Here is a 10,947-nt window from a genome sequence, read left to right on the forward strand (position 1 = left end):
GTCCAGATCCTGTCGTAATCTGAGGTAACCCTCTTCCCTGTCCACTACACCTCCAATTTTGTGTCATATGTAGACTTACTAATTGTACCTCTTATGCTCGCTTCCAAATTATTTATGTAAATGACAAAAGGTAGAGGTCCCAGCACCGATCCTTCTGGCATTCCACTGGTCACAGGCCTCCAGTTTGAAACACAACCCTCCACCACCATCCTCTGTCTTCTACCTTTGAGCTAGTTCTGTATCCAAATGGCTAGTTCTCCCTGTATTCCATGAGATCTATCCTTGCTAATCAGTCTCCCGTAGGGAACCTTGTCAAATGCCTTACTGAAGTCCATATAGATCACATCTACCACTCTGCCCTCATTCATCTTCTTTGTTACTACTTCAAAAAACTCAATCAAGTTTGTGAGAGATGATTTCCCACACCCAAAGCCGTGTTGACTATCCCTAATCAGTCCTTGCCTTTCCAAATACATGTACATCCTGTCCCTCAGGATTCCCTCCAACAATTTGCCCACCACCGAGGTCAGGCTCACCGGTCTATAGTTCCCTGGCTTGTCTTTACCACCCTTCTTAAACAGTGGCACCACGTTTGCCAACTTCTAGTCTTCCGGCGCCTCACCTGTGACTATCGATGTTATAAATATCTCAGCAAGAGGCCCAGCAATCACTTCTCTAGCTTCCAACAGAGTTCTCGGATACACCTGATCAGGTCCTGGGGAGTTATCCACTTTTAACCGTTTCAAGACATCCAGCACTTCCTCCTCTGTAATCTGGACATTTTGCAAGATGACACCATCTATTTCCCTACAGTCTATATCTTCCATATCCTTTTCCATAGTAAATACTGATGCAAAATGTTCATTTAGTATCTCCCCCATTTTCTGTGGCTCCACACAAAGGCTGACTTGCTGATCTTTGAGGGGCCCTAGTTACCCTTTTGTCCTTAATATATTTGTAAAAACTCTTTGGATTCTCCTTAATTCTATTTGCCAAAGCTATCTCATGTTCCCATTTTGCCCTCCTGATTTCCCTCTTAAGTATACTCCTACTGCCTTTATACTCTTCTAAGAATTCACTCTATTTTTCCTGTCTGTACCTGACATTTGCTTCCTTCTTTTTCTTAACCAAACCCTCAATTTCTTTAGTCACCCAGCATTCCCTGTACCTGCCAGCCTTCCCTTTCACCCTGACAGGAATATACTTTCTCTGGATTCTTGTTATCAATTCTTGGCCAAAGTAACCTCTATGGGTAAACATTTGGAAAAAAAATTGAGACATTAATGTAGAATCCTTAATAAATGCAATGCAAGATGCAAAATGCAATTTTCAGTATTATTGCATTCACATTATTGTGAAATACGCCTCAATTTTTGTTTTGCATCTTGCCAAAACCTAAATTTGAAAATTAAAATTTGGGTACTGAGTAAGCAATGACAAATCAAAAATAATATCTTTTCAGCAATTTGTGCATACCCGGTTTCCGTGATTACAAGGTGATATGCGATCTGCATGAAATATCTGCTAATGTGTCACCACATGACACCTTCAACATTGGAAATGCTTATCTTGCTCAGGTTGAAAATACATGTTATACTGCCATCTACAGGAATAAGAGCTACTTCAGACATGGAGATGCTTTCTACAAATACCACGATCCCTACTGAATTTAAAATGGAGTAAAGAATTATGCATGACTATACTACAGAAATTAGGAAGTTGTAATATGTATTCCAAATAATTTCTCATGCAGCTATGGATTAAAAAAAGAACAAAGCAGTATCCAGTCTCAAATGATGTATTTTCTACATTGGCATTCTGCCAACTTTGTTCAGGTCTTAGTACATTTCTTAAATCACGATATCTCCTGTTATAAAATCTGAGCACAAATCTCCGCACCGATTATTCATTGTGAATTGCAAACTAATACCTTTTGATAGTTCTATTATGTTACTGCCATCAAAAACATTTCCACCCAAATATATCTTACCAAAGACCAAATGTCTGTAAATAATGGTCCTATAGAAGGAAGACTTCCACTGTGTTTTTTGATTAAATCATGATTAAATCATTTGAACGTTATGAGAAGAGGAAAAGCTTTTTTTTAAATTACATACTTTTCTGAACTGAAGAATAAGCCAAGGAGGCTATTCCTTTATGTCACAGTTTTCCTGAAATTGTACATAAAGGACATGTCTTAACTGGAAACAGGGCAACAGTTCACAAAACTGTAAAGTCAGCAGATTTTCACATTTCAATTATCATGCAAACGATGGGCCAAAAGCCCTCCTTCTGTGCTATAAATTTAGATTATATATATATTATATATGTGTTCATAGGGCTGGGGAAACAGTTCTCATTTGATATCAAGGTTAACATTTGATTTAATGCTTTTAGCTGATACAGTATGAATAGTTGTCCACCAGGAATAAATTTCTCTGGAGTTCAGTCTGAAGCTGATGGTCCGACTTGGTGATCACTGTCACACAACCATCCTGTTAAAGCAAGTTTTTGGGTTTGAAACCTCTGAACGAATGCTGTCAAGAAGGCTTTTAGTCCAAGCTGTAAAAATTCACTTCTGTGTTCCAACAATGTAATTCTGTGGAAAAATGGCAGCAATATATTTTAGGCTGTAAAATGGTACATAACACTAAAGTGCCAGATAACCATAAGAACTATGTATAGTGTGCCTGTTTTGTACTCACTGAATTAATTCTTCTCTTCTGTACCATGTTTGATAGGTACTACTTTCGATTAGTATGCAGTATAGTCTTGTAGTTTGCAATCTAATTTTTGATGGGATTTATCATGCATCTGGCATTGTGTTTCTCAATGCACTGTGAAATACTTTCACCCTGGTTTAGTTGTTGATTTATTGATAATGAACACATGCACAGAATAAAATGAAAACTAATTACTCCAATGTTAGTTTAAATAGCATTGGAGCACATGGAGCCAGAAAAGATTATTCTAATCTATCTCAGAAATAAAACGAAGATTTTCTCTAGATTGAGTGCGGGAAACCATATTAGGAATGAATATTTTAGTAGTAGTGAGCACTTCGATTCCAGCCTCGGGCAACAGTCTGTGTGGAATTTGCACATTCTCCCCGTGTCTGCGTGGGTTTCCTCCGGGTGCTCCGGTTTCCTCCCACAGTCCAAAGATGTGCAAGTCAGGTGAATTGACCATGCTAAATAACCCACAGTGTTAGGTGCATTAGTCAGAGGGGAAATGGGTCTGGGGGGGTTACTCTTCGGAGGGTCAGTGTGGACTGGTTGGGCCGGAAGGCCTGTTTCCACACCATAGGGAATCTAATCTAATAGAAAAACTTATATCCACAGTTTGTGAATAAATGTTCAATAAAGTTATTTTTCCATTTTTTGTTTCAGTTAGAAGAATGAATGCAGCACTATTCAATTTGAAAATACATAGTTAGAAAATGATCATCTTAACATCACAAGAAGTGGTTGTTGCATCATTTATTTGGATTCAAGACTTTTTTTTATCAGCTGTCATGATTAAAGGGAGTATTGAGGCATAGGTATTCTGAGTAGATGTTTCACAACATCTATCCTGATGATGTAATTGAGCATCAGTCAGCAAGTCCATTTCTCATAGATTTTGCAAAGGTCCCAACAATTTTGGTTCTGCAGCAGATTTTGTTCACATTACGAACATAATCCGATATGGTTACACTTTATCAAAATCATTTCAATGAAAACAAACATTGATCTTCCATTAATATTAAGACATAACGTTGAAGTTTAAGTAGGACATGCAATTATGCTGGGACATGGAAGTTTGGCTAAAGAGTTGTTTGGTAATTATGAAAAGAGAGTTAAGGCAATTGGATGATTTTAGTTTGGAACAGAGAAAGCTAAGGAAAAAAAAATAAAGCTGCTTATTTTTAACTGTGGACAATTTTAACAATGTAAATTGGGAAATACTGTTTTCCCTGGTTAGGGATTTAATATAAAATGTCACCAACGTGAAAGTGTCTCTGACAGAAAGAGGGGAGAATATCTAATCTATTTGAGTCATAGTCGTACGGCAGGGCAACAGACCCTTCGGTTCAATTCATCCATGAGATATTATTGGTAAACAGGGTAGATACTTGAAGCATTGAACGAGGTGCCATTATGAGACACTTGTGTAGACGAATTGTGAGACTCAGCAACGTGATGGAAAAATGGCTTCCCTTAGCATTATGAAGGTTTCAGTGATGTTTATGGCATATTACAGTTAAACTATATTTCTGCAAGTATTACACAAGAGACTATAGCATAATAGACTCCAGCAGGAAGTCTGCCATTCGTCTCAAACTAGTGGCTTTAGGCTATGTCATATCCAGGAAGAGAAAAGGGATTTTCTTTGCAGGTTGCAATATTCTATCATAGGATGATCGAGGCTTTGGAAGGCATTTAAGTTTCTAGCAGTAACAAGTAGGGCTGAGTTTTCTAGAGAAATCCCACACTGCTGCCTATTAACTTTCTGAGTCCTTTTGTTCACACAAATAGCTACAGGGGCTATTGATTAGTATGCAATGAAAGGTTTATCGTGGTTTGGTCGTATTGTGAACAAGGGAGATGGTATGTTTTACTCCTATATTTCTGTCATGGCAGAATAATGAGTTGACAATATCTATTTTGTTTTGCTTTCAGTACCTATGATATAAAGCACCATCGGAAAATCAAAGAGCTGAGCTGAGTGAAGGCTGGCTGGTACTCCTTCCACTCCAACCTTCAAAGAGAGACATTTAAGGTGTTTAGCTTAGCCATGAAACAAGGAATTGGACATAACTCTTGGTTAGTGTTGAGTGCACAACTATATTTGAGATGTGTAAAAATCCCTCTGTGTTCATTAAGTAAAAGTACAAGACACATTTACCTTGACTTTGGACAGCTTTTACACTTGCAAGCAAAGAAAAATCAATATTCCTATTTCATTGAAAATACTAAACTCTTTCCTTATGGATGATGAATGAGCTGAATGTCCCCTTCAAATGATTTGGTTAAAACAGGAACTTACAAGCTGAATTTTCTTTCACAAGCTGCACATTTAGCATTTCCTGGACAAAACACAAAGCAAAAGAAAAGGATGGTAAGAATTACACGCCCCAAACTGTTTTAATTTTTATTCCATTTAAATCAACAGAAGGAAATGGATTTTAGTTCTTCTGTCTTTATCCTATTTGACTGTTCCTTAAAACCTAAATGCTAATGATAAAAAATTATTGTATTGTGTGGGAAAACAGTAAGAAGATGTGCTATCACATTCTCACATAAAGGCTGGTTCCTTATGCTGTACATTGTGGCATGTTTGTTGGCGGGGAGGGCATTTAATAATAATGAGGTTTTTGGGTGGAAATATAGGCTTCATCCTGATTAAGTCCATGGGAGTAAGGCATACAATCATTTTTGTGGCTTTCCCCAATTAGTGTCTAAATCGCATCAGTGCTGACCTTAACATAATGGTGGAATAGGAATGTGGGTGTTGGCTTTGTGGCCAACATGATGAAACAAACAAATATCTAAAGGAAATTTGGGTGGGGGGGGTGGTTGTCTTTTCTTCAAAATGCCCTTGGTGGTTGATCAAAACACCTCAAATAGTGAAGGACGTAGGGTACAATTGAGAGTGAATCCATTGGTCTTCCACCACAAAATCCCCCTGACATCACCCATTTGTCACTAGGAATCCAGTAACAATGCCAGGCCTCGGATGAGTGCAGTACCAATAGCAGCCACCTTCTCCCCAGAGGCGCTGTCATTCAATTGCACTCTTGGTTGATAGCACTTTCACCTTGGGGCAACCCACCCCCCCTCCCCCACCCCCCCAAGTGCTTGATTGACATGGGCCTTCCTGGCAAAGAGGTACTCCAGGGGTTTTGCCAGTTCACTATTGTTAGCCTGAGTCTGCTTTGTTTCCACAAGATTCTAGTCCAAAATCAAGCATAATCAGATTGACATTGTTACCTTTAATTTACATCCCTCAATTCTTTTCTTGCAAGTATGGATTTAGAAGCTTCTACATTTTAATGATGATAATTGCAACCTTGCTTCTGAATGAAAGGATAACAGTTTTAAATCATGCACAATGACTTCACCTTCACTAAGAAGCATGAACATCAACCATCTGACGCACGACAGCTACTGGCAAAACTGCAATGATCCAATCAGTTAGAAACTTAGAGATTGTTGCACGCACATGACCTTTGAAAACATCTCAGTCAATATTTCCACATTGACACTTGTTACATACAGTTCTTTTCTTGCTTTGCTCAGCACTTACTCAAACATTTTATTTTAGTCACAAAATACTGACAGAACACACTGACACATTGGGGAATACTGACAGTGAAATAATTTGCCAGGGACAAGCTTTGGGAAGATTTTTCTCATGGCTGCTCACTGACACAGATTTCTATAAATTATTCTTCAGAGCTGGTTATGATGTTTCATATGAATTAAGAAAGTTGTACTGGCAATGGTGCACAAGATAAATGATACTAATATAATATATAAATGATCATCTTCAGTGTAAAAGTTGCATTGTATTACTTTAAAAAACAGCAGGATATTCCTGTTTGGGAAGGAAATAGATAGTCCAGTAGGATATGAATCCACAGATTTTCTTCCCCCAGTCACAAATGTTTAAAAAATTCCAAGACTGGATGGGACAGTGGATCATCTATCTGCTCCAGCTACATCAGAGCAGAAACTTGGAAATTCATCTGGATTGATGACTGGGTGATCTCAAAATGTGCATCATGTCCTCTGATGCCTGATATAGCAGGATCTTTGGCTGCTTCCAGCTGATAATGTCAATGCGATGAGCACTGGCAACAACTTAGCAATTACTCAGAAGACTTGTGCCACACCCTAGAAATATATAATTTCAACAAGGTGATCTAACTGGTAATGTGAAAATTGTCCAGGCATGTCCTGTTCACAAACACAGGAAAAATCTACCCCAGCCAGTTGGTACTGCACCAAGCTCTCAATCATCAGAAAAGTGATGGAAGGTGTCAATGACGGTGATGTAAAAGTCTCTCACACAGTCATGACATGCTCACTGTTACTCATGTTGGGCTCTGCCAGGGCCACTCTGCTCGAGACTCATTGCCTCGGTCTGCACTTGAATGAAACAACTAAAATCAAGAGACAAGGTGAGAGTCATGATCTTTGACAGAAAGGCAACACTTGACTAAAAGATCATTAAGGAGCTCAAGAAAGACTGGAGTAAGTATGCATTGAGGGAAATTGCTCTATAAGTTAAGGTTGTACCAAGTTTAAAGGGATATATTTGGGATTGGAGGTCAGTTAACTCAGTTTCAGGACATCAATTTATCAGGGCACAGTTGCCTGAACCATCTTCAGTTGCTTAATTAATGACCTTCCTTCCAACATAAGATCAGAAGTGGCAATATTTGTGAACAATTGCACAATATTCTATAGTTAGTAGTTAGTTACGAACATTCACTTCCCATCAAAGAATAAAAAGAAAACAGCAATGCCCACTTCCCCTGAAAGGGTAAAAAACAATCTGTTCTTAAGTTAAATGGATCCAAAGATATAACTACAAGATGGTGATTGATTTCAAAACTCCTTCCAGAATGTAAAATGTAAAAGATTAGACCAGAGCTCTTGTGGTACAGGGGTAATGTCTCTTCCTCTGAACCAGAAGAACTGGGGGTACAAGTACCACTTGCTCCATACATGTGTCAGAATATGCCTGAGCACGTTGACTAAATACATCGAAAAATATATGCTTTTAAATTATTCTGCAGCATCCTCTCTCTCAGTGACAAGCTGGTACAGATATCTACTGTCTCAGCAACAGTCAGTTATCACAAGGATTGACAAATTGACATTCCGCTGCTCTGTTGGTTAAGTCATCAGCTGCACTACCCCACTTCATGAAATGATCTTCGCCCCCAGGTTCAATGTGAGGTGAACAAACACAAAAATCTGTGGATGCTGCAAATATGAAGAAAAAACAGAAAGTGTTGGAGAAACACAGCAGCTCTGGCAGCCATTATAGAGAGAAAGCCAATTTTATATTTTCAGTCTTACGATGCTTCAGCAGAACTGAATATAGTTGGGGTGGGGTGAAATTTATGCTGATGATGGGACAAAGGGAGGCAATGTTGGTGGAGAGTAGAGTACTTGAAGACAATTTCCAGAGGGAGAGAGAGAAGGGGAGAGAGAGACAGAAAGAGAGAGAGAAAAGGGATAGGCAATGATAAACTGATGATAAACTGAGAGAAAACTCTTCTCTCTCTTTCGGCTTATCATCAGTAATCTCTTTGCTTGTCGATCCCTTTCTTCACTCTCACTCTCTTGGAACAATCTTCATGTATACTTGCACATCCCACTCCAAAATATGTCACCAGCATAAATTCCACCCTTCATCAGCTATCTTTGCTTCTGATGAAGAGTCACAGGGCTTGAAAGATTATCTCCACAGATGCTGCTATACCTGCTGTGTTTCTCCAGCACTCTGTCTTTTAGAAGATGGCTTAATTGGCTGAGGAGTGGCCGATGGAGTTTAATTTAGATAAATGTGAGGTGCTGCATTTTGGAAAGGCAAATCAGGACAGGACTTATACACTTAATGGTAGGGACCTGGGGGGTGTTGCTGAACAAAGAGACCTTGGAGTGCAGGTTCATAGCTCCTTGAAAGTAGAGCAGCAGGTAGATAGGATAGTGAAGAAGGCATTTGGTATGCTTGCCTTTATTGGTCAGTGCATTGAGTATAGGCATTTGGAGGTCATGTTACGACTGTACAGAACATAGGGTAGGCCACTGTTGGAATATTGCGTGCAATTCTGGTCTCCTTCCTATCGCAAAGATGTTGCGAAACTTGGAAGGGCTCAGAAAAGATTTACAAGGATGTTGCCAAGGTTGGAGGATTTGAGCTATAGGGAGAGGCTGAACAGCTAGGGATGTTTTCCCTGGACCATCGGAGGCTGAGGGGTGACCTTATAGAAGTTCATAAAATCATGAGGGACATGGATAGGATAAATAGACAAAGTCTTTTCCCTGGAGTGGGGGAGTCCAAAACTATAGGGCATAGGTTTAAGGTGAGAGGGGAAAGATATAAAAGAGACCTAAGGGGCAACATTTTCATGCAGAGGGTGATGCACATATGGAATGAGCTGCCAGAGAAAGTGGTGGAGGCTGGTACGATTGCAACATTTAAGAGGCATCTGTATGGGTGTATGAATAGGAAGAGTTTGGAGGGATATGGGCTGGGTGCTGGCAAATGGGACTAGATTAGGTTAAGATTTCTAGTTGGCATAGACAAGTTGGACCGAATGGTCTGTTTACATGCTGTAAATCTCTATGACTCTATGACTCTAACATATGTTTATCATCTAGACTCTAACATATGTTTATCATCTGATACAGCCTAGATTAGATTAGTAATCTAATCTAGGCTGTATCAGACTGTATATAAGGCTTAGAATTGCAACTGTAACCTGAAACTGTCAAATTTCTATTAATTTTATTGTTCATTAGGTTTGCAATTCCTTTAACCTTTGCAAAACTTAAATAGAATGCATTGTCCTGTCTAGTTCATTCGTGTTAAGCTTTCCATCATATTTGATTGAAAATGTAATAAAACTAAAATATGAAGAAATTTTATTTCTGGCTAACTAAGTTTTGTACTTCTTCCCCTTTATTGGGTATGTTCATCAGTTATACCCAACAAATATGAGAAACTCATCACAATACTTAAGACTATTTTAAGTTAAAAGCTTATGAGAAAGCTGCAGCTGGAGGATTTCACCTCACCTAACATGAAGCATGCAGAGTCTTCCATTGGGACGTATACCTCTCGCTGAAATCCCAAGCATTTCTCTGCAGGTTAAATGAGGTTCTGTCTGCCTGGTGTCTCAGGTGGACATGAAAACAAAAAATCCCTGAAGAAAAGGAGGGAGCTATCCTGGAAGCAAAAGGGTATTCACATTGGCGAAACTGATTACCTGATACTTCAATGTCATTGCCATTTGTAAGGTTTTGCCTGAAGAACATGCATTGAGAAAGATTAAATTGCTGTAGAATGCTTTTGGGAAAGCAAATTCTTATTCTCCATAAGCTAACAGCAGATTTGTAGATTCAGATAAAACGGATCCCTTGTGAATTTGATTATGTTGTGTAGAGTCCATTTATTATAGGCATCATGTCATCACATAACACACTAAAACAGAGTTGGGTATGCATGTGTACACTTCCAATTGAGAGCATGCAGGACACTAGATTGTTAAAGGATTGTGCATAATGTACACCTATCCATTTCCTGTGGGATGAACAGCAGCAAGTTGATGGCACAGGCTAATTTGAAGTCCCCACTTCATTTTTCCAACTTCACATTCAAGTCAAAGCTGACTTAACGTTTCAAAGCTGAAGAAAAGGTTAATGAGAATGAATGATGCTCACCAGCAGCATTAAAAGGTGAAGGTCTTAAAGGAAGTGATTGCAGAGATAGTGGATCCACTGTGGATAATTTTCCAATATTCCCTGAATGCCAGAAAGGTTCTAATCATTTAAAAAATGCTAATAAAATATCTTTATTCAGAAAGGATGGGAAGCAGAAAGTAGGAAATTATAAATCAGTTAGTTTAACATATGTCAGCGGCAAATTGTTACAATCCATGATAAAGGAAGTAACAACAGAACATTTTGAAAGTAAGATTGCATGGACTTACGAAGAGTAAATCATACTTGACTAATTTGCTTGAGTTCTTTGAATAAGTACTGAAAATGTGTTGCTGGAAATGCGCAGCAGGTCAGGCAGCATCCAAGGAGCAGGAGAATCGATGTTTCGGGCATGAGCCCTTCTTCAGGAATGAGGAAAGTGTGCCAAGCAGGCTAAGATAAAAGGTAGGGAGGAGGGACTTGGGGGAGGGGCGTTGGAAATGCGATAGGTGGAAGGAGGGTGATA

General features: G+C 39.0%; 1 long non-coding RNA gene across 1 annotated transcript in view; it reads right to left on the minus strand.

The window, feature by feature from the left end:
• Window positions 1–1,788: 1,788 nt before the first annotated feature.
• The window catches only part of LOC122558033, a 12,414-nt gene continuing 3,255 nt past the window's right edge, over window positions 1,789–10,947 (minus strand). The window contains exons 2-3 of the long non-coding RNA XR_006314010.1: window positions 4,888–5,068; window positions 1,789–2,599 (exon numbers count right to left, since the gene is read on the minus strand). This is a non-coding gene — a long non-coding RNA (uncharacterized LOC122558033). The remainder of the gene's footprint in view (window positions 2,600–4,887; window positions 5,069–10,947) is intronic.

The sequence above is a fragment of the Chiloscyllium plagiosum genome, chromosome 16 (genome assembly GCF_004010195.1).
Source record: "Chiloscyllium plagiosum isolate BGI_BamShark_2017 chromosome 16, ASM401019v2, whole genome shotgun sequence".
Classification (NCBI taxonomy): Eukaryota; Metazoa; Chordata; class Chondrichthyes; order Orectolobiformes; family Hemiscylliidae; genus Chiloscyllium; species Chiloscyllium plagiosum.